Source organism: Saccopteryx bilineata, chromosome 4 (assembly GCF_036850765.1).
Source record: "Saccopteryx bilineata isolate mSacBil1 chromosome 4, mSacBil1_pri_phased_curated, whole genome shotgun sequence".
Taxonomy (NCBI): domain Eukaryota; kingdom Metazoa; phylum Chordata; class Mammalia; order Chiroptera; family Emballonuridae; genus Saccopteryx; species Saccopteryx bilineata.
Genome location: NC_089493.1, coordinates 72,350,085 through 72,369,952, shown reverse-complemented (window position 1 = coordinate 72,369,952; position 19,868 = coordinate 72,350,085).

Genomic DNA, 19,868 nt, shown 5'->3' with positions numbered 1-19,868 from the left:
TTCCGAGTCACACGCTGAGAGGGCCAGGCCTGTGTTCTCGTCACTGATCAGTCATTGGGTGTGGCCTGCGGAGGGGCTGTGAAATTGGGTGAGGCAGCTGCAGCTTCCCTGAGGGCCTGAGAGCGGAAGTCTGTCAGCTGACAGCAATCCCAGCGGCTGGGGCACTAATTCCTTCATTAAACAGGATTTGGGTGGGACATCACCATGCCAACCAATGGGGCCATATAAAGGAGTAGTTGACAACAATATCAACAACACACACACATACACACACACGAAGACTTTCAGATTGGTCTCACCATTTATTAGTGGTTTGACCTTAAACTAGTTATTTAATTTTCTGTGGACTACTGGCAAGAGAGTAACTAAAGTACCATATTTCCCCATGTATAAGACGCTCCCATGTGTAAGACGCACCCTAATTTTGGGGCCTGAAATTTGAAAAAAAAATATATGACATAAAGTTATTGAACTCAAGTTTTATTCATCATAAAATTCACATAACTCCTCATCCGCGTGAAAAAGTGGGAAATTCAAGTAAAAAAAATCTACAGCCTGACCAGGTGGTGGCACAGTGGATAGAGCATCGGACTGGGATGCCGAGGACCCAGGTTTGAGATCCTGAGGTCACCAGCTTGAGCGCGGGCTCATCTGGTTTGAGCAAAAAGCTCACCAGCTTGGACTCAAGGTCGCTGGCTCAAGCAAGGGGTTACTCAGTCTGCTGAAGGCCGCAGTCAAGGCACATATGAGAAAGCAATCAATGAACAACTAAGGTCTCCCAACGAAAAACTGATGATTGATGCTTCTCATCTCTCTCCATTCCTGTCTGTCTGTTTCTCTCTCTCTCTCTCTGACTCTCTCTCTCTGTCCCTGAAAAAATAAAAAAATAAAATTCTACAACCACTGTATCTATAACTATGTACACAGTTTTTAGACCCCAAATTTTTTGAAGAAAGGTGCATCTGATACATAAGGAAATATGGTAATATCCCTCAGTTTCTAAGTTAACAAAGGCAAAGAACACGGACTGAAAATAAAGGTATGGGTGGCAGCAAGGAACTGACAATTTTGAGGTCAAGAGCACTGTGCTGGGAATAGGCTAGAGTGGCAGAACTTCGAAAGAATGGGGGCTGTGTATACGTACCAACAGATTTTTGTAGCCCTCAATTTCCTGACCTGGACCTTTGCTTCACCTAACTCCGTTAACCCAACCATCCCTCATCTCCATGTCTACACTTAGCTTTCACAGCAAATAGGAGAGAGTTACACAATCATGTGCATGGCTGCCCAACTTTCTCTGTCCTCTCATCTTGTTTATATTTTTCAACAGCCCCCCCACACACACACAATGACTTTCAAAATCTTCACCACTTTTTCAGTTGATGACCCTGCCACCATCACTACAACATATCTATGTACAGATAAACATAAACCTTCCCTACGTGAATAGGACCGTACTGGAAGCATTGTTTTACAAGTTCTTCTCTTAATAATCAATATTAGGGGCCCTGGCCAGTTGGCTCAGTGGTAGAGTGTCAGCCTGGCGTGCAGGAGTCTCAGGTTCGATTCCCAGCCAGGCACACAAGAGAAGTGCCCATCTGCTTCTCCATCCCTCCCCTTCTCCTTTCTCTATGTCTCTCTCTTCCCCTCCCACAGCCTAGGATCCATTGGAGCAAAGTTGGCCCGGGCGCTGAGGATGGCTCTGTGGCCTCTGCCTCAGGCACTAGAATGGCTCTGGATGCAACAGAGCGACGCCCTAGAGGGGCAGAGCGTTGCCCTTGGTGGGCGTGCCGGGTGGATCCCGGTCGGGTGCATGCGGGAGTCTGTCTGACTGCCTCCCCGTTTCCAGCTTCAGAAAAATGCAAAAAAAAAAAATCAATATTAGGAATCTTTCAATGGACAGTTTTAAAAAGAAGATGATAGATTCTCGGAGGCTACCATAGGCCTGCTGATTTAGAATCTCTGTGGCGGGACTGCTGATCTGCAAGTTTCTGAAACTACTGCGCTCGGCAGTCTCTCCTAGTCCAGTGACTCGACTGCCACCACAGGCTGATATTTCCCAAAACTCTGTTTCTAAACCAGACCTTCCCTAAGTCTCAGGTACAAATAGTCAATCACTAATTTTCACAGTGTTTCTCTTTGTAAGTCCCACAGACATCCGAAATGCAGGATAACCAGACTTCTATTAAAACACAAATAAACAAACAAAAACCTCAAACCACACAACTGGAGCAAAGGCATCTAATTCTCTTTCTCTGTTGTCTATCAGGTCCCCCTGAAATAACCAAAGAAACATAAAAATAGGAAAAATCAACATCACAGTAGAATATTAAGGAAGGATATCATCCATATGGTAACATTTTTTTAAAATACAGTTTACTTGGGAGAGATTGAAGGAAGCTATCAAAGGTCAGTTTGCAGCCAATGTTCTTGATAAAAAAGTATGTCACCGCGAGTCATTATTGGAAACCTGAGGAGAACTCCACTAACTCCTCCCCCAACTTGCAGCTGGAGCTGAGAGTGCAACACTGAATGAGCTCCCTTTCGCTGGATGCCCAGAGTATTCAGAAATGGCTACCCAGAGAGCCAAACCATGTGCTTGGTGGGCACTTGAAGGAGACTTGGGTGTCGCAATGTGGCATCCCATAGATGCCCTTGAAAGGCACCAGAAAGATACCTGCCTGCCACGAAGGCTGAGCCAAAGAGAGAGGAAGCCCTCGCCACACAGCTTCTCCCAACACAAAGAAGAAAACTTGCAGAAATGGACAATCCTGTCCCTGGGTCTCACTGCTCTCCGGCCGCTGGGTTACTAGACTGGCACTGCAAGTTGATCTTAACCAGGCCTCTAGCTAAGAATAAACAGGGGGATTGTAACAATATCGGGTGGTATGGTAGAGGTCCCTGTGCCAGCCACAGAAGACCAGCCATCTGTTTGTTGTCACTGTGGTGTACAAGACAGCACCTGCAGAGTCCTCGATGGATGGATGTCACCACACAGGTTCCCTCAATAAGTCTAACGTTTTCCTCAGCAGGAGTTTAAGGGACATGCTGACATAGGATGAGATCTGTCTGTATTCCACAGGGGAGTAGAGAAATTACTCTTTGGGTGAGACTTACTTCAGTGCTAAGGTGTCCCAATGGCTGTCAGATCATGGCATACCCATCAGTTGCAGGAAGAGCCGAGAGGTCAAAGTCATGCCCCCGGGCCCAGCATCTGTCCCAGACACTCTCAGAGCCACTGCTCCCCAACACCGTGCCAGCCCTGGTCTACAGATGGAACCTCTTCTCCACAGCAAGGCATGTAGGTCAATCTTATTTCTTTTAGAAATTCTGATGTTGAAAACAAGTTCAGTCTTTCCTTCTTTGTGCAGAAAAGTATTTTCAAACCAAATATAAAAAATTTCACCTCATTTGTGACACCATTCTAAACACATCATTATTTTCGTTCCTACTAATGAAGAAAAATCAGTGCCATTTAAATGATGACAAAATATTCTATCACTTAGCATTTTGTTATATTAATTGAGATACCTTTTTAAGGATTATATAGGTATAGAAGTTTAAATCATATACCATACTTGTGCATATAAAAAATGGGAAATAGAAGCAAAATAAATTCGATTCCACTTCTGAGTTCTAGTGTGTGTGTATGTGTATGTGTGTGTGACAGAGACAGAGAGAGACAGAGAGACGGACAGATAGGGACAGACCGGAAGGGAGAGAGATGAGAAGCATCAATTCTTCATTGCAGCACCTTAGTTGTTCATTGATTGCTTTCTCATATGTGCCTTGACCAGGGGGCTACAGCAGACCAAGTGACCCTTGCTCAAGCCAGTGACCTTGGGCTCAAACTGATGAGCCTTGCTCAAACCAGATGAGCCTGCACTCAAACTGGCTACCTTGGGTTTCAAACCTTGGTCCTCCGTGTCTCAGTCCGATGCTCTATCCTCTGCGCCACTGCCTTGTCAGGCAAGTTGTACTCTTTATTGGCCTTCCAACTCAGCATGACTGTCTCTGTTCTTCTAACTACAGGGCTGTGGTGCTACCGGCATGCATGGGATGCAACGTTTCCTGTCAGGGAAAACCAGCAGACACTCTTATATTATTGGCATTAGTACCTTGGCTAATTATAGATGCGAGTATGATTTTTTTTTTAAATAACTAAAGGTGTCTTTAAATGGAATTTAAAAATTGTCTGCAGCCTGACCAGGCAGTGGCGCAGTGGATAAAGCGTCGGACTGGGATGCCGAGGACCCAGGTTCGAGACTCCGAGGTCGCCAGCTTGAGCACGGGCTCATCTAGTTTGAGCAAAAGCTCACCAGCTTGGACCCAAGGTCGCTTGCTCGAGCAAGGAGTTACTCAGTCTGCTGAAGGCCCATGGTCAAGGCACATATGACAGAGCAATCAATGAATAACTAAGGTGTCGCAATGCACACGAAAAACTAATGATCGATGCTTCTCATCTCTCTGTTCCTGTCTGTCTGTTCCTGCCTATTTCTCTCTGTTTCTGTAAAAATAAATAAATAAAAATAATAATAAAAATAAATAAATAATTAAAATTGCATGCAGATTCCAATAAATAAAAAACATAAAAACAAGAAAATAAATCTAAAAAAGAAGTCGGGAAAAATTCTAATTAAACAGGGAGAAATTATACAATATAATAGGATTATACAATAGAAGATCACACAAGAAATAAGCAAAATATATAAATGTGTATATTTTTCTTAGACTTTCAAATTTAATAAAAATAAATAAAATGAAACTATCTGCTAGCTTCTTATACTAAATTATATATCAAAAGGCTAAAAATAAAAGAATAAATAAAAATATTTAAAAATATTCGAACAAAAAACAGAGTTGGCAATATTATTCAAAGTTTAAGACTAAAAGAATTAGGAAGGATGGGAGAGTATCATTTTATATATATAAAATGTACATGTAGGCATAATATAGCTATAATAATATAGCTTTATGTAAACAAATAGCATGGTATTGACATAAATAATTCAAGAATTGTTTGAAATATAAGAAGACAGTAATGGAAAGTCAGTTTGCTTAGAAAACGGCTCACTTATATCACTACCTTTGACAGATCAAATATAGGAAAATTCAAACTACATAACAAAATGGATTAATAGGTACAATAGTGCTCACCCACAGAGAATACACCATGTTTTAAAAATCTATAGAGTGTTTATAAAAACATTATACATTAGATAACTCAGTAAATTACAAAATGTAGAAATAGTATCACATTTACGGTATATCACAATGCAATAAAACTAACATTATTTATAAATATATGCAAACAATAACATAAAAAACCTTACTCCCTGGGAAAATAGAATTCTTCTAAATAAGGCAGGTCAAAAAATGTAATTTTAGACTCTTTAGCAAAAAAAGACATTGAGAATTCCACATAAAATGTGTTTTATGCTGATCAAGCAGTATTCAGAGGTAGAGTTATACCGATAAGTAGATTTATTAATAAATAAGAAAAATGAAAGTTTACATTCCACAGAGAAAGTTAGAAACTGCACAAATTAACTAAAGGAAAGCATAAAGAAGAAATTAGGGAAGAAAACAGGGTAATAAAATTAAAAGCTGAGACGCTAGAGTCAGAGAAGGAGTTGAATTCCACTTTCCCTCTTATTAGTGGAGGGCTCATTATCAAGCCTCTTAAAGAACCCGTTTTCTCCTCTGGAACATAAGGATCATTAAAAGAACCTCCTCTTGAGGGTTGTTGCAGGGACATAAGATCATGTGCATCAACAGCTGACTGAGCACAGTACCTGGCTGAGCACTTTATGGTAAATAGTTAATGAAGTGTTAGACATTATTTTCAGAAAACACAAATAAGCTGATAAACTCAAGTGCTGTTTGTTGCTATGGTTAAAAAGAAAGAAAAAAAATGTCAAAGGATAAAATATAAATACACACGTTTACAAGTGAGCAAGGAACTTATGGGTACAACTTTGAAGAAGAATGCTCTTTAAAACTCTAGACTGGTACATTATTAAATTCCAATGAAAGGTATCAATTTCTAGTAAAATGTAAATTACTAAAATTAACACAAGAAGTACCTGATAAACTCTAATAGGTCATAATAAAACACAGTGATTGCCAAAGAACTAGATCCAAAAGGGCATCAACCAAAAGGACTCTGTCTAGGTAGCTTATTTTAAATTTTCCAGGAAAAGACAATTATCACTGTATTTAAGCTATTGCTGAATAGAGCAAAATAAAACACTTTCACTCCCTTCCTCAGTTATTCTGTGAAACTAGCACAATCTCAATACCAAAACATGTCAGGCTACAGAAACTAGAAAGTACAAATCCCTTTCTTATATGAGTAAACATGTAAAAATCTAAAATAAAGTATTTTTATTAATATATTCAATTTTATCAATATATTCCTATCATAACCAGGAATATAGATATTATAGAAATACAGAAAGATTTTATTGTTCGAAAATCAGTAAATCTAGTTAATAACAGTGGTAATTCCTAATTATTCCTAATTATTTCACTATTTATTTGTAATTGCATGGAACACCTGTTGAAGAACACACAAGAAACTGGTAAGGTTTGACTCTGGAGAGGAAAATGAGATTAATAAAGGACAAGGATGTGAGAAAGACATTTACTTTTTACCATATACCAATAATAATTGCTCAAAAATAATGTTTTAAAAACAAAATAAACTACTTGCTTGCTAGACTGTTTAACTCATGTTTGAAGTGGCATTTATTGTAAAGGTCATATATAATAAACTTCAAAAAGTTTTATAAAACAATCAAAAAATGTAAGATATTATACCATCATTACATTCTGTTGCACTTGTTTATAAAACAAGTGAGCAACTGAAATATCACTGTAAAATTTTTTTTGAACTCACCTCACAACTACTGATAAGCTTAGATTGACTTCATTTTGATTATTTAAAAAATATGAGTTGTTTATTTGTCAGTTTTGTTTTTGTTTTGTTTTGTATTTTTCTGAAGCTGGAAACGGGGAGGCAGTCAGACAGACTCCCGCATGCGCCCGACCGGGATCCACCCGGCACGCCCACCAGGGGGCGATGCTCTGCCCATCCGGGGCTTCGCTCTGTTGCAACCAGAGCCACTCTAGCGCCTGGGGTAGAGGCCACAGAGCCATTCCCAGCGCCCGGGCCATCTTTCTGCTCCAATGGATCCTCGGCTGCGGGAGGGAAAGAGAGAGACAGAGAGGAAGGAGAGGGGGAGGGGTGGAGAAGCAGATGGGCGCTTCTCCTGTGTGCCCTGACCGAGAATCGAACCCAGGACCTCCGCACGCCAGGCCGATGCTCTACCACTGAGCCAACCGGCCAGGGCCTGTTGTTGTTTTTTTAAACTATGATTCCTGGGTGAAAAAAGTGATAGAGAAATGTTGGGTTGGATTTACCAATAGAGTCCTGCACATTTTATTTTCTGAAACTCAGGAATGACAGGTCTAGCCTTAATAGGTTCTCAGGTTTTACTTCCTGGGCTGAATGAAACTCAGAAGTGATATTATCCACAATAGGATGGACTAATTATAATAATGTAATTAAAGTTTGTGTGAACCCATGCATTCATTGTAAGTGCAGTATGTTCTTTTGCCTGTTTGAACACAAAATCCAAACAGGATGCTGTATTAATTTTCCATGAGTGCATAATAAATTATCACAAATTTATCAGCTTAAAACAATACTCATTTATTATCTCACAGTTTCCATGAGGTGAGAGTACAGAGAGTACTTAACTGTGTTCTTAATTGCTCAGGGTTTCAAACACAATGCCGCCATCAGGGTGAGATGGGACTGTGGTCTCAGCTGAGGGTCAGAGCCCTGTTCCCAGCTCATATGATTTTGGTAAATTCATTTCCTTGCTGCTGTAGAACTCATGGTAGCTTGCTTCTTCAAGGCCAGCAGGAGAGAAAACCTCTTACCTCTAAACCCTCTTCTACAGAGCTTGACCGATTAAGTCAGGTCGACCTGTGTCAGTCTCCCTTCTGATTGACGTAAAGCAAACTGATTAGGGACTTTAATTACATATTCAAAATCCTTTCAACTTTGCCAAACATATTAGCTAACCAACCTAATCATTATAGTGGCATCCCATCACACTTGAAAGGCTCTTCCCAGATCCAGGGGAAGAGATTCCACAGGGTATGAATGGGAGGAGGGCAGAAAGCATGGGACCATCTAAGAACTCTGCCTCCCACAAACACTATCTTACATTTCTGAGGACCATTATCTCAGACACCAAGAGTCAAGCTGGGATTCAGATAAGTTAAAAATGGCCGGTGAAGTATCCAAGTAAATGTTGCTCTCTCTAGGCCAGGGGTCCCCAAACTACGGCCTGCGGGCCGCATGCGGCCCCCTGAGGCCATTTATCCGGCCCCCCGCCGCACTTCCGGAAGGGGCACCTCTTTCATTGGTGGTCAGTGAGAGGAGCACATTGACCATCTCATTAGCTAAAAGCAGGCCCATAGTTCCCATTGAAATACTGGTCAGTTTGTTGATTTAAATTTACTTGTTCTTTATTTTAAATATTGTTCCTATTTTGTTTTTTTACTTTAAAATAAGATATGTGCAGTGTGCATAGGGATTTGTTCATAGTTTTTTTTATAGTCCAGCCCTCCAATGGTCTAAGGGACAGTGAACTGGCCCCCTGTGTAAAAAGTTTGGGGACCCCTGCTCTAGGCACAATATATTATGCACATTTTCAAGGAAATCTACAACCATAAAAATAAGTTAAAGCTGAAAAGGACCTCAAAGATCTCCTACTACTAAAATAAGGTCCTCAGACCAAGTACTTGTACACAATCCTGTTTACATGGTTTCCCAGACAGTGCTTTTCAGCATGTTAGATGAGCAGGAACCGGCAATAAATGACAGCAGGGATGATGCAGCAAAATGTCAAAAACATTTTTTTAGAGCAAATAAAGCCTCAAACACCTGCTAGGCTGTGGTCATATGTGTAGGAAGCACAGACGCCACACACATCACTAGAGCCTGAGGACACCATTACTTTGTGAGAGGACAGCCTAATGTAGAACTGTTCAATTTTGTTCCAGGTAGTCTGGTTAAGAAAGCAAGAACATGTGCAGTGCATCCTCAGAAAAATCCTCCTTCACTTGATTGGCATCGTAGGACGGCTAAGCGTCAGTTGTCTGGAAAGTTGATTTACGTGAAATGACTGTAGAGAAGCAGTGTGTGTGGCGCTCTTGCGCAGACTTAAAGAGTATATTTTTGGGTTGGGTAATTCAAGATGAGGAATGTGGCAGAACTCAGAGGTTGAGGTCAAGTCAAGATGAGGAATGTGGCAGAACTCAGAGGTTGAGGTCAAGGCCCAGGTAATGGATACCATTGCTTCAGAAGTGATGAGCAACATCAGGAGCAAGGAGACTTTGCTTTCTTTCTCAGCCTGAACAACTCTCACAAAAGGTTGTTTGGGGCCAAAGTTAAGCAGCTGACTTTTTAGAAAAAGACACGAGTAACTACCAAGCTGTGGACCCAGCCACAGAACGCTAGGGGCCAAAGCCCAGGCCTCTGTTCTGATGCAGCTCTTTCCCCAAAGCTAGAGCTTCTCCTGAGCTGCTGTATGTGGTTCATCTCCTTTAAAATGCCCGAGAGGTCAGGAAACAGATATTTCACATCTGCACTTCTCAGATATTATTTCCAAAGCAGTCACGTACTTGCATTCCCTAATTTTCCTTTTGTACTTCTCCCAACAAAGAAGTGGTAGAAATATTCTCAGGGAAGGTGAGACCTTCAGAGAAGTAAGCAATATCATGTCCTGAAATATGTTACACTACCAAAGCTGCTAATGCACCCAGCACATGGCACATGGGAAAGAGGTGATCCGCAGTTCCATGATTTCCCAATGCTCACAGGTACATTTAAATTAATTTTGTCAAAAAAAGAAAGAAAGAAAAGAAAGAAGGAAGGAAGGAAAAAAGGAAGGAAGGAAGGAAGGAAGGAAGGAAGGAAGGAAGGAAGGAAGGAAGGAAGGAAGGAAGGAAGGAGAGAGGGAGGGACGGAAGGAGGAAGGGGGGAGGGAGGGAGGGGGCGCGAGGGAGGGAGGGAGGGAGGGGGGAAGGAAGGAAGGAAGGAAGGAAGGAAGGAAGGAAGGAAGGAAGGAAGGAAGGAAGGAAGGAAGGAAGGAAGAAACAAAGAAAAAGAAGGAAAAGGGTATTACTTGTGCACTTGAGACTTGATATGTCCCACATGGAGCTCTTGATCTTTCCCAGAGCAGCTAGCTCTCTTAGCACTCATCCAAATCTCAATAAGTGGCAACTCCATCCTTGGCATAAATCTTGAGATCACTTTTGAGTGCTTTCCCTCGCCTCACATCTGACCCATCAGCAAATCCTGCCAGCTTCAGAATATATCCAGAGTCTAATCACTGTTCACCATCTCCACTGCCACCTCCCTGATCTGTGTAACCACTGTCATTTCTCGCCTGGATCACTGCCTTCTCAGATATCAGTCCTTCATCCTTTTCCGTCTCAATTCCACATAGCAACCCAAGCATTCCTTTAAATGAGTTACAATCTACTTAAATGAAATAGAGCGTGTCTCTCTTATTAAAATCTTCCAATGGCTTCCCATCTTACTCTGTGGAAGAGCCATTGTCCTTACGAAAGCTTACAAGGCCTTAAACTGCAACCTTCTTCCTCCACATCTGTGACCTCATCTCCTACAACAGGGTGATCCCCTCTGTCACTCTGTTTAGATCATACCAGACTCCTTACAGGTGAGTCTGCACCTCAGGACCGGAGTGCTTGCTATTCCCTCTGCCTGGAATTCCTTTCCCCCAGATGTTCCTTCCTTCAAGTTTGGTTAAAACACATCCTGCTCCACCATCCACACACCTGGAAGATAGCATTGCTTTACTGAGGCCTTCCCTGGCCACACTACAAATCACAAGCCTACATTCCAGATCTAATGTCTCTCTCTTGTGCTTTCCTTTTCTCCTTAACACTCAGCACAAGTTCAGTCACTTCTTCTTATTGTCTGACTTGTTTTTGTCTGATATACTCCCTGCTATGTCCCCAAAGTCTAGCCCAATGCCTAGCACATAGAATGCATTCAATAAATATCTGTTGAAAGGATGAGGAAACCAGGACACGGGGGGAATAAGAAGTATAAAGCCCAACCTCCTTTGGGGGCTGGTCTCCGACTCTCTGTGGAACTTCACCCAGCAGCTCAGCTCACACCAGGTGTGGCCCACATTCCACACACACTTCTGTGTGTCTCTGAACATGTGAGTCCTTCTGTCTGGGATGTCTGACTCCTGTTCATATCACTGTTATTTTTATCCTCATTTATTTCACTACCAGTGAGGTAATTACTGAACAGTTTCTCAAGAGTTTATTGGCCATCTGGATTTTGTCAGTTTAATAAAATGTGCCAGGCTCTAAAGATATAAAGATACATTGTTTTGAGCTCTTAAGGTGTAAGACAACCATGTTCCCTGCTGCCCTCAAAAAGTTTATGGTCTAGATGAGGAAACAAGTATGCAAAATAATTTATGGATTATGAAAAATACCGTGAAAGAAATAAAGAGGAAACAGAGAATATTGGAAAGAACAATACTTCGGGTATTTGGGGAAGATATCTATGAAAAAATATTTGGCCTGACCAGGCGTTGGCTCAGTGGATAGAGCATTGGACTGGGATGTCGAGGACCCAGGTTCGAGACCCCCAGGTCGCAAGCTTGAGTGCGGGCTCATCCGATTTGAGCAAAAGCTCACCAGCTTGGACCCAAGGTCGCTGGCTCGAGCAAGGGGTTACTCAGTCTGCTGAAGGCTCGTGGTCAAGGCACATATGAGAAAGCAATCAATGAACAACTAAGGTGGCACAATGTGCAATGAAAAACTAATGATTGATGCTTCTCATCTCTCCGTTCCTGTCTGTCTGTCCCTGTCTATCCCTCTCTCTGACTCTCTCTCTGTCTCTGTAAAAAAAAAAAAAAAAGATGAAAAATTATTTGATTAGAAGGTGCTTACAATAATGAACTTTAGTTGAGTCCTTTGTTCTTGGAAAACAGTGAAAGCTAAGAAATCTCTCTAACCTTTCTTCTTTTCTTAATCCCCCCACCCTTTTGTGCTCTAGATCAGTGTTTTTCAACCAGTGTGCCGTGAGACATGGTCAGGTGTGCCATGGGGAAATTAAACATGGGTTCCCAAACTACGGCCCACTTACATACAATGAGAAACGGGCAACTTTTTTGAGAAAAACCACAAAGGTAAATGAGAGAGCCCTCAAGCTAGCTACCTTATTGCTGAACTCGTAGCTAAATCAAAAAAGTCCCACACTGTGGCAGAAACATTAATACTGCCAGCTTGTAAAGCCATTGTAAATGAGATGCTTGGCCCTACCGTGGCCAAAGAGATAGCTAAAGTGCCTCTCTCAGATAACACAATTGCCAGACGTATTGATGACATGTCTGTGGACATTGAAACTGTTGCTTTGGAAAAGGTGCACATCAGTAAGAAATTTGCCTTGCAACTTGATGAGTCAATGAATATTAGTGGACATTGTCAGCTCTTGGCTAATGTGTGTTTTGTGGATGGAGAAGCCATTAGAGAAAACTTCCTATTTTGCAAGGCACTGCCAGAAAAATCAACAGGAGAGGAAATATTTCGGGTCATGTCGGAATATCTTGATAAAAGCGGGCTTACATGGGAAAACTGCACAGGTGTCTGCACTGATGGAGCCGCAGCCATGGTCGGGCGCATCAAAGGCTTCGTAAGTAGGGTCAAAGAAAGAAACCCAGATGTTATTGTTACGAACTGTTTTTTGCACCGTGAGGCCCTCGTTGCAAAGACCTTACCAGCAGATCTAGCTCCTGTGTTGGATGATGTTGTGAGCATAGTGAAGACGCGACCTTTGAGATGTTGCTTATTTGCACTTTTGTGTAAAGAAATGGGAGCGGAACATAAAATCTTATTGCTCCACACCAGGGGTCCCCAAACTACGGCCCGCGGGCCGCATGCGGCCCCCTGAGGCCATTTATCCGGCCCCCCGCCGCACACCCGGAAGGGGCACCTCTTTCATTGGTGGTCAGTGAGAGGAGCATAGTTCCCATTGAAATACTGGTCAGTTTGTTGATTTAAATTTACTTGTTCTCTATTTTAAATATTGTATTCATTCCCGTTTTGTTTTTTTACTTTAAAATAAGATATGTGTAGTGTGCATAGGGATTTGTTCATAGTTTTTTTATAGTCCGGCCCTCCAACGGTCTGAGGGACAGTGAACTGGCCCCCTTGTGTAAAAAGTTTGGGGACCCCTGCTCCACACGGAGGTCCGGTGGCTGTCGTGTGGCAAAGTGCTGGTCCGTGTGTATGAGTTGCGAGAGGAACTTAAAGTATTTCTGACAAACAAGAGGTCCGATTACTCAAAGCTGCTTGCAAGTGATGAGTGGTGTGCAAAGCCGGCATACCTGGATGATATATTTCATTATCTGAATGAACAGAACACACGGATGCAAGGCCAAAATGAAAACCTGCTTACAAGCACTGATAAAATGAACGGATTCCATTTAAAGGTGCAGCTCTGGCAACAACATGTGCAGCATGGCAACCTTGAGATGTTCCCGCTCACCGAGAAACAGTATGATGGCAACACTGCTGCAATGTGCGAGGTGATTGGCAGACATTTGAAAACTCTTGAGAAGACGTTGTCATTTTATTTCTCTTCAGCCTTCACAGAATGCCTTGACTGGGTTAGGGACCCATACAGCTCAGTATCTGTTGCTGGAAAGGACATGACTTTAAAGGAGCAAGAGGAACTCATTGAACTGAAACAAGATCGTGGTTTAAAGCTAAAGTTTGCTGATCTTCCTTTGGACAGTTTTTGGTTATCTGTTGCCAAGGAGTTCCCCATTCTGGCCAACAAAGCTATTTTGACATTGCTCCCGTTTTCAACCACATATCTATGTGAGCTGAGCTTCTCAAACTTGACTGCGATAAAAACTAAAAACAGAGAGAGACTGAGAACTGTTGAGGAAGAGCTTTGTGTGTGTCTTTCTACCATTCCTGTCAGGATATCCCTTTTGTGTTCATCGAAACAGGCCCAGGTTTCACACTAAGTGAGTATAAATACATTTAGAAACTATATTATTAACTATATGTATAATATGTACTGTGTTAGAGTGTCATTTTGTGTCATTTTGGTAGGTGGTGTGCCCCAGGATTTTGTAAATATAAAAAATGTGCCGCGGCTCAAAAAAGGTTGAAAATCACTGGCTTAGAACAACTAAGCTATCATCAGTGCTAGGGGCCAATGCTCAGACTAATCAAGCTATCCTCAGTGCTGAGGGTTGACACTCAAACCAACTGAGCCACTAGCTATGAAAGGGGAAGAGAGAAAAAAGGGGGAGAGGGGAGGAAAGAGAAGCAGATGGTCGCGCTTCATGTGTGCCCTGACCAGGGATTGAACTTGGGACATTTGTGCGTGAGGTTGCCACTCTATTCACCAAGCCAACCACCCAGGGGTGTGTCTATTTTAAAAGCACATAGCCTGACCAGGCCATGGCGCAGTGGATAGAGCATCGGACTGGGATGCCGAGGACCCAGGTTCGAGACCCCGAGGTTGCCAGCATGAGCGCAGGCTCATCTGGCTTGAGCAAAAGCTCACCAGCTTGGACCCAAGGTCGCTGGCTCGAGCAAGGGGTTACTCAGTCTGCTGAAGGCTCGCGGTCAAGGCACATATGAGAAAGCAATCAATGAACAACTAAGGTGGCACAATGTGCAATGAAAAACTAATGATTGATGCTTCTCATCTCTCCGTTCCTGTCTGTCTGTCCCTGTCTATCCCTCTCTCTGACTCTCTCTCTGTCTCTGTAAAAAAAAAAAAAAAAATTTAAAAAGATGAAATATTATTTGATAAGAAGGTGCTTACAATAATGAACTTTAGTTGAGTCCTTTGTTCTTGGAAAACAGAGAAAGCTAAGAAATCTCTCTAACCTTTTTTCTTTTCTTAATCCCCCCACCCTTTTGTGCTCTAGATAACAGCTAACTGCAATGAACCACAAGTCCCCACATGGCTTAGATAAGACTTGCTAGCTACTCTTTCTCATGATTCCCATCAGACTTCTACAAAACTTTCATGCTTACTAGCGACAAAAACAAACCCAGACAGGTCTTTTTTGCCTGAATCTATTGCCTCATGAATGATTAGCAAATAACTACATTGTTTGTCCCCTTGAAACTAGCTAGACAGAGAAACAAACATTTCCTGTTTCACTGAAACTTGAAATTGAAAAACAATCCCAAATGTAAATAACCCCACCTGTAACTTGCTTTCCTCTCTCTAAAAACCTGAGGCAAAACCACCCAGCTGAGACACCCTGTAATAGGCTGAATAATGGCCCCTAAAAGATTTCCAGGTCCTAATCTCTGGAATCTATGAATGTTAATATATATGGAAATGGGGCTTTTGAAAATGAGACTAAAAAGCTTGAGACGTGGTCATTATCCTGGATCATTTGGGGTAGACTACAAATATAATGAGAAGTATTCTTGTGAGAAAGAAGCAAGAGGAGGCTTGGCTACAGACAGAAGAGAAAGGAAGGAGAGAGAAGCAGAGTCAGAGATAAGATGCTATCCCACTGGTTCTGAAGATGGAGGAAGGGACCATGAGCCAAGGAATTCAGCTGTAGAGGTGGGGAAAAACAAAGAAAACAGATCCTCCCCTAGATGGTACAGGAGCAGCACAGCTCATTACGACTCATTTTGGACTTCTGGACTCCAGAACTATAAGAGAATAAGTTTCCATTGTTTTAAACCACTAATTGTGTGGTCATTTTTTACAGCAACCACAGGGAACTAATATACATTCTAATCTTGAGATCTGGGGTACTTCTCTTGAGATAGCCTGAACAGAACCTCTTTATTTATTTGGTTTTTTACTTTGACAGTGCTCACCAAACGAAGAGCAGGGAGAAGAGTCCAGATAGAGAACTCCTCTTCTCCTTTATGTATAGATAAAGGTCCTCAAGCAAAAGAGAACTCGATGTGTTCTAGAACCTGGGAGATGAGTGTGACTTGAGATGATGGAGTGGAATGATAAGAGCCTGGTCCTACAGGGCCATGGTAGGACCTCCTGCTGGGGCTCCCTATTATCAGATCAAAATGTAAACCAGAGGACAAGAGAGCTCACTGGTGAGGGGTAGTCTCCTTGGGCAGAAAGAGGGGTAGACAGGGAAAGAGAATGGGTCTGGAAGGTAAAAAGACATGTTTTAAAGATGTTCCAATTAGTCCAATTTATGACAAAAAAAAGGTAGATAAGAGTCTTGAATTTTCTACATTATTTCCTTAATACTCAATTTCACTTAGCCTGTGCCTACAGGCACAAAAGCAATGGCCTTTCACCTTCCTGGCTTGTCTTTGAACATTTATAACTGCTCTTCTGTCTTAAAGGCAATGAGAAAAGACAGTGATTAAAACGTTATAAGGACTAATAATGCTATCTTCAAAGTTTAATGAAAAACCTCTTCCGTTAAAAGTATAAAATTTGAAGAAATGCTATTACATGAAAAATGAACAATATCTACTTGAGACCGAAGAGAATTGAGTCTGTGCAGCCTAGTAAGTAAGGGTTGTACAACAGGGGCAGAATATTAAATCCCAATCAACCGAAACCCCAGCAAAGTCAATTCGTACATCTCTCTGCATGGATACCCGTATTTTACCATAGTTTCGGTTTCTGTTTTTTGTTTTGTTTTGTTTTTTGTTATTACTCTGGAAGGTAATTCAATTAGCATTGTACCTTTCCTCACAGAAATTAGAATCTTATGAATATAAAAATCATGAACTTGAACCAATTTTTTTTAAATCAGTTTTTCTGTTTCCTAATTCAGGATTAACTTCGTAGGATACGTGCAGACACTTAGCAGCAAGCAAGAGCTACAGTGCACATATTAAAATATGGAGAGTTTCACCCTGGCCGGTTGGCTCAGCAGTAGAGCGTCGGCTTGGCGTGCGGGGGACCCGGGTTCGATTCCCGGCCAGGGCACATAGGAGAAGCGCCCATTTGCTTCTCCACCACCCCCCTCTTCCTCTCTGTCTCTCTTTTCCCCTCCCGCAGCCAAGGCTCCATTGGAGCAAAGATGGCCCGGGCGCTGGGGATGGCTCCTTGGCCTCTGCCCCAGGCGCTAGAGTGGCTCTGGTCGCGGCAGAGCGACGCCCCGGAGGGGCAGAGCATCGCCCCCTGGTGGGCAGAGCGTCGCCCCCTGGTGGGCGTGCCAAGTGGATCCCGGTCGGGCGCATGCGGGAGTCTGTCTGACTGTCTCTCCCTGTTTCCAGCTTCAGAAAAATACAAAATATATATATATATATATATATATATATATATATATATATGGAGAGTTTCAGCAGCAATTTGAGTTATGGTAATTACTGAGTTTGTTTACAGAGACACAGATAAAAAGTATAACCTTTTAGTTTTTGTCCTTTTTTTTTTTTTTTGGAAAAATTGTGTGTTACCAACAGAAAAACCACGCGACAGTTATTTAATGCCATGGAGAAAAACGGGTGCAACTAACAAGATTGAGAAACAAAGAGATCAACATTATGGGAGGTAGTGTCTTAGCTAAGCATCCTTTCTCCTGGCGCACCCTCAAGGGTACTGAAAGGCTGTTACACTCAGTTTCTGCTCAGAGTGATTGCCGCCACACTCACCTCACCCAAATCAACTACCCGGTGGGTCTCTACTCACATGCCGATTCCACTGCGGCCCCAGCATCTTCTGTTTCCAGTCATTCCCCATACCCTGCTCCCTGATCCCATTTGCTCCATCCAGGAAGTGGGCCTGAGTGAGTTGGGGTCCATACGAGAAAAAAAAGGAACAGAAAAAGGCGGGCAGTCCCAGCAACTGGGAGCCAGCAGGACAGGCACCAAAGTGCTAAGGGAAGGTGAGAAAATAAGTCCAATCCTGGAAACACAAATAGACCACGCCTGCTTTTGTAAGGCTTGTTGACCCTAGATCTAAAAGCTTCTCCAAGATATCCATTGTTTCATGGCTTCAGGATTTTCCTCTTAAAGACAGCAAACAGAGAGCCCTTCATAGGTCTTAGAAAGGTTTAAAGGGGTGAAATGACCCAAATAACTAATGCTTAATGTCAATATCTTTTTCTACCTCTTTGATCACATTTTAATATTAAATTGACTTAATGGGCTAATCAACCCAGCTAAAAAGGAAGTCCTACTGATTGCTTAAAATATCTGTTCTAGGTGTTTATGTTAGACATGGTAAGGGCCACCAAAACATTTATGGAACCTGTGAATATATTACCTTACAGAGCAAAAGGGACTTTTGCAGACATGATAAGATTACTGACTTTGAGATAGATGGTCCTGGATTATCTGCCGGGACCCAATCTAATTATGTGAATCTTTAAAGGGGGAGGACCTTTCCCAGCTGTGATGAAAGAACCAGAGAGATGGCAGCAAAAGAAAAAAGGACCCAACCTGCTGTTGCTTTTTTTTTTTTCTTTTGAAACAGAGAGACACAGAGACAAACAGGAAGGGAGATGAGAAGCATCGATTAGTTGTTGTGGCACTTTTAGTTGTTCACTGATTGCTTCTCATAGCTATACCTGAGCCAGTGACCCCTTACTCAACCCAGTGACCTTGGGCTCATTTGGGCTCAAGCTCAACCATGGAGTCATGTCCACGATTCCACGCTCAAGCCAGGGACCCTGTGCTCAAGTTGGCAAACCCGTGCTCAAGTTGTAACCTCTGGGTTTCAAACCTGGATCCTCAGCATCCCAGGTTGATGCTCTATCCACTGTGCCACCACCTGGTCAGGTGGTCGCTGTCTTTTACATGGAGGGTGGAGGTCACAAGGCAGGGAATGTGGTCACCTCCAGAAGCTGAAAAAGCAAGGGAACAGGTTCTCTCGTAGGGAATCTAGAAAGGACTGAAACCTTGGTAACACCTTGATTTTAGCCCAGTGAGACCTGTGTCAGACTTCTGACCTAAAGAACTGTAAGATAAATTTGTAGAGTTTAAGCCACCAAGGTGATTTGATGTGGTTATTTGTTACAACAGCTATTGAAAACTTATATTATCTTCATCACCTCAAGCCTGAATTAGCATCATAGAAAATTTCCAGTTTCTCCAGCTTCTTTGGTAACCAGATCATCTTAGAAACTCATTTCACACATATTCTCAAATATCACTCTATTCATATGACTTCTCTTTTAAGAGCCTACAAATGGCAGCTTTTAAAACTAAGTTCCTCTGAATATCAGAAGATTTGAGATGCCTTCGCTCAACCTGCCAAAGGTCAGGCTGGAAGGTTATTGAATATTGCTGAAGATGACTTGAAAAGACTCCTGGGAGAGGCAGGCCAACCACATTTCCCAAGGGTTTCATCACCAAAGATATTGAACAACAGGAATATACTGCATGGTGTACGAAATCTCACAGTGTGTGCTAGTTACACGGCTCTACTGGTAAAAAGTCAGTGTGCTGGAGCAATACCAGTTCTGCCACTCTGTCCAGAGTAGATCGTACAATTAACCTCTGAACCAGGGACTAGTCAGCAATCATGGAAACATTATAATACCTTATATGGCTAATTTTCCAGTCCATTCAGATGCTTTTCAAATATGAAAGATGGAGACATGATTTAAGAGATCACATGAGCCAGAAGAGACAGCAGAATTCTAGCACTTAGTTCCTGAACAGCTTTGCAGTTTAGTCCATATAATCCTCTTTCCCCTAGCCCTTTCCTCTTTGTCTAGTCAAATATATCAAGTTTCTTATAGCTCAAAATTTCACTTTCTATACTGCAGTAAGTTTCAGACTTTTAGTCCTACTTAACTGTTGGTGAGGCACGTTTTGTGACT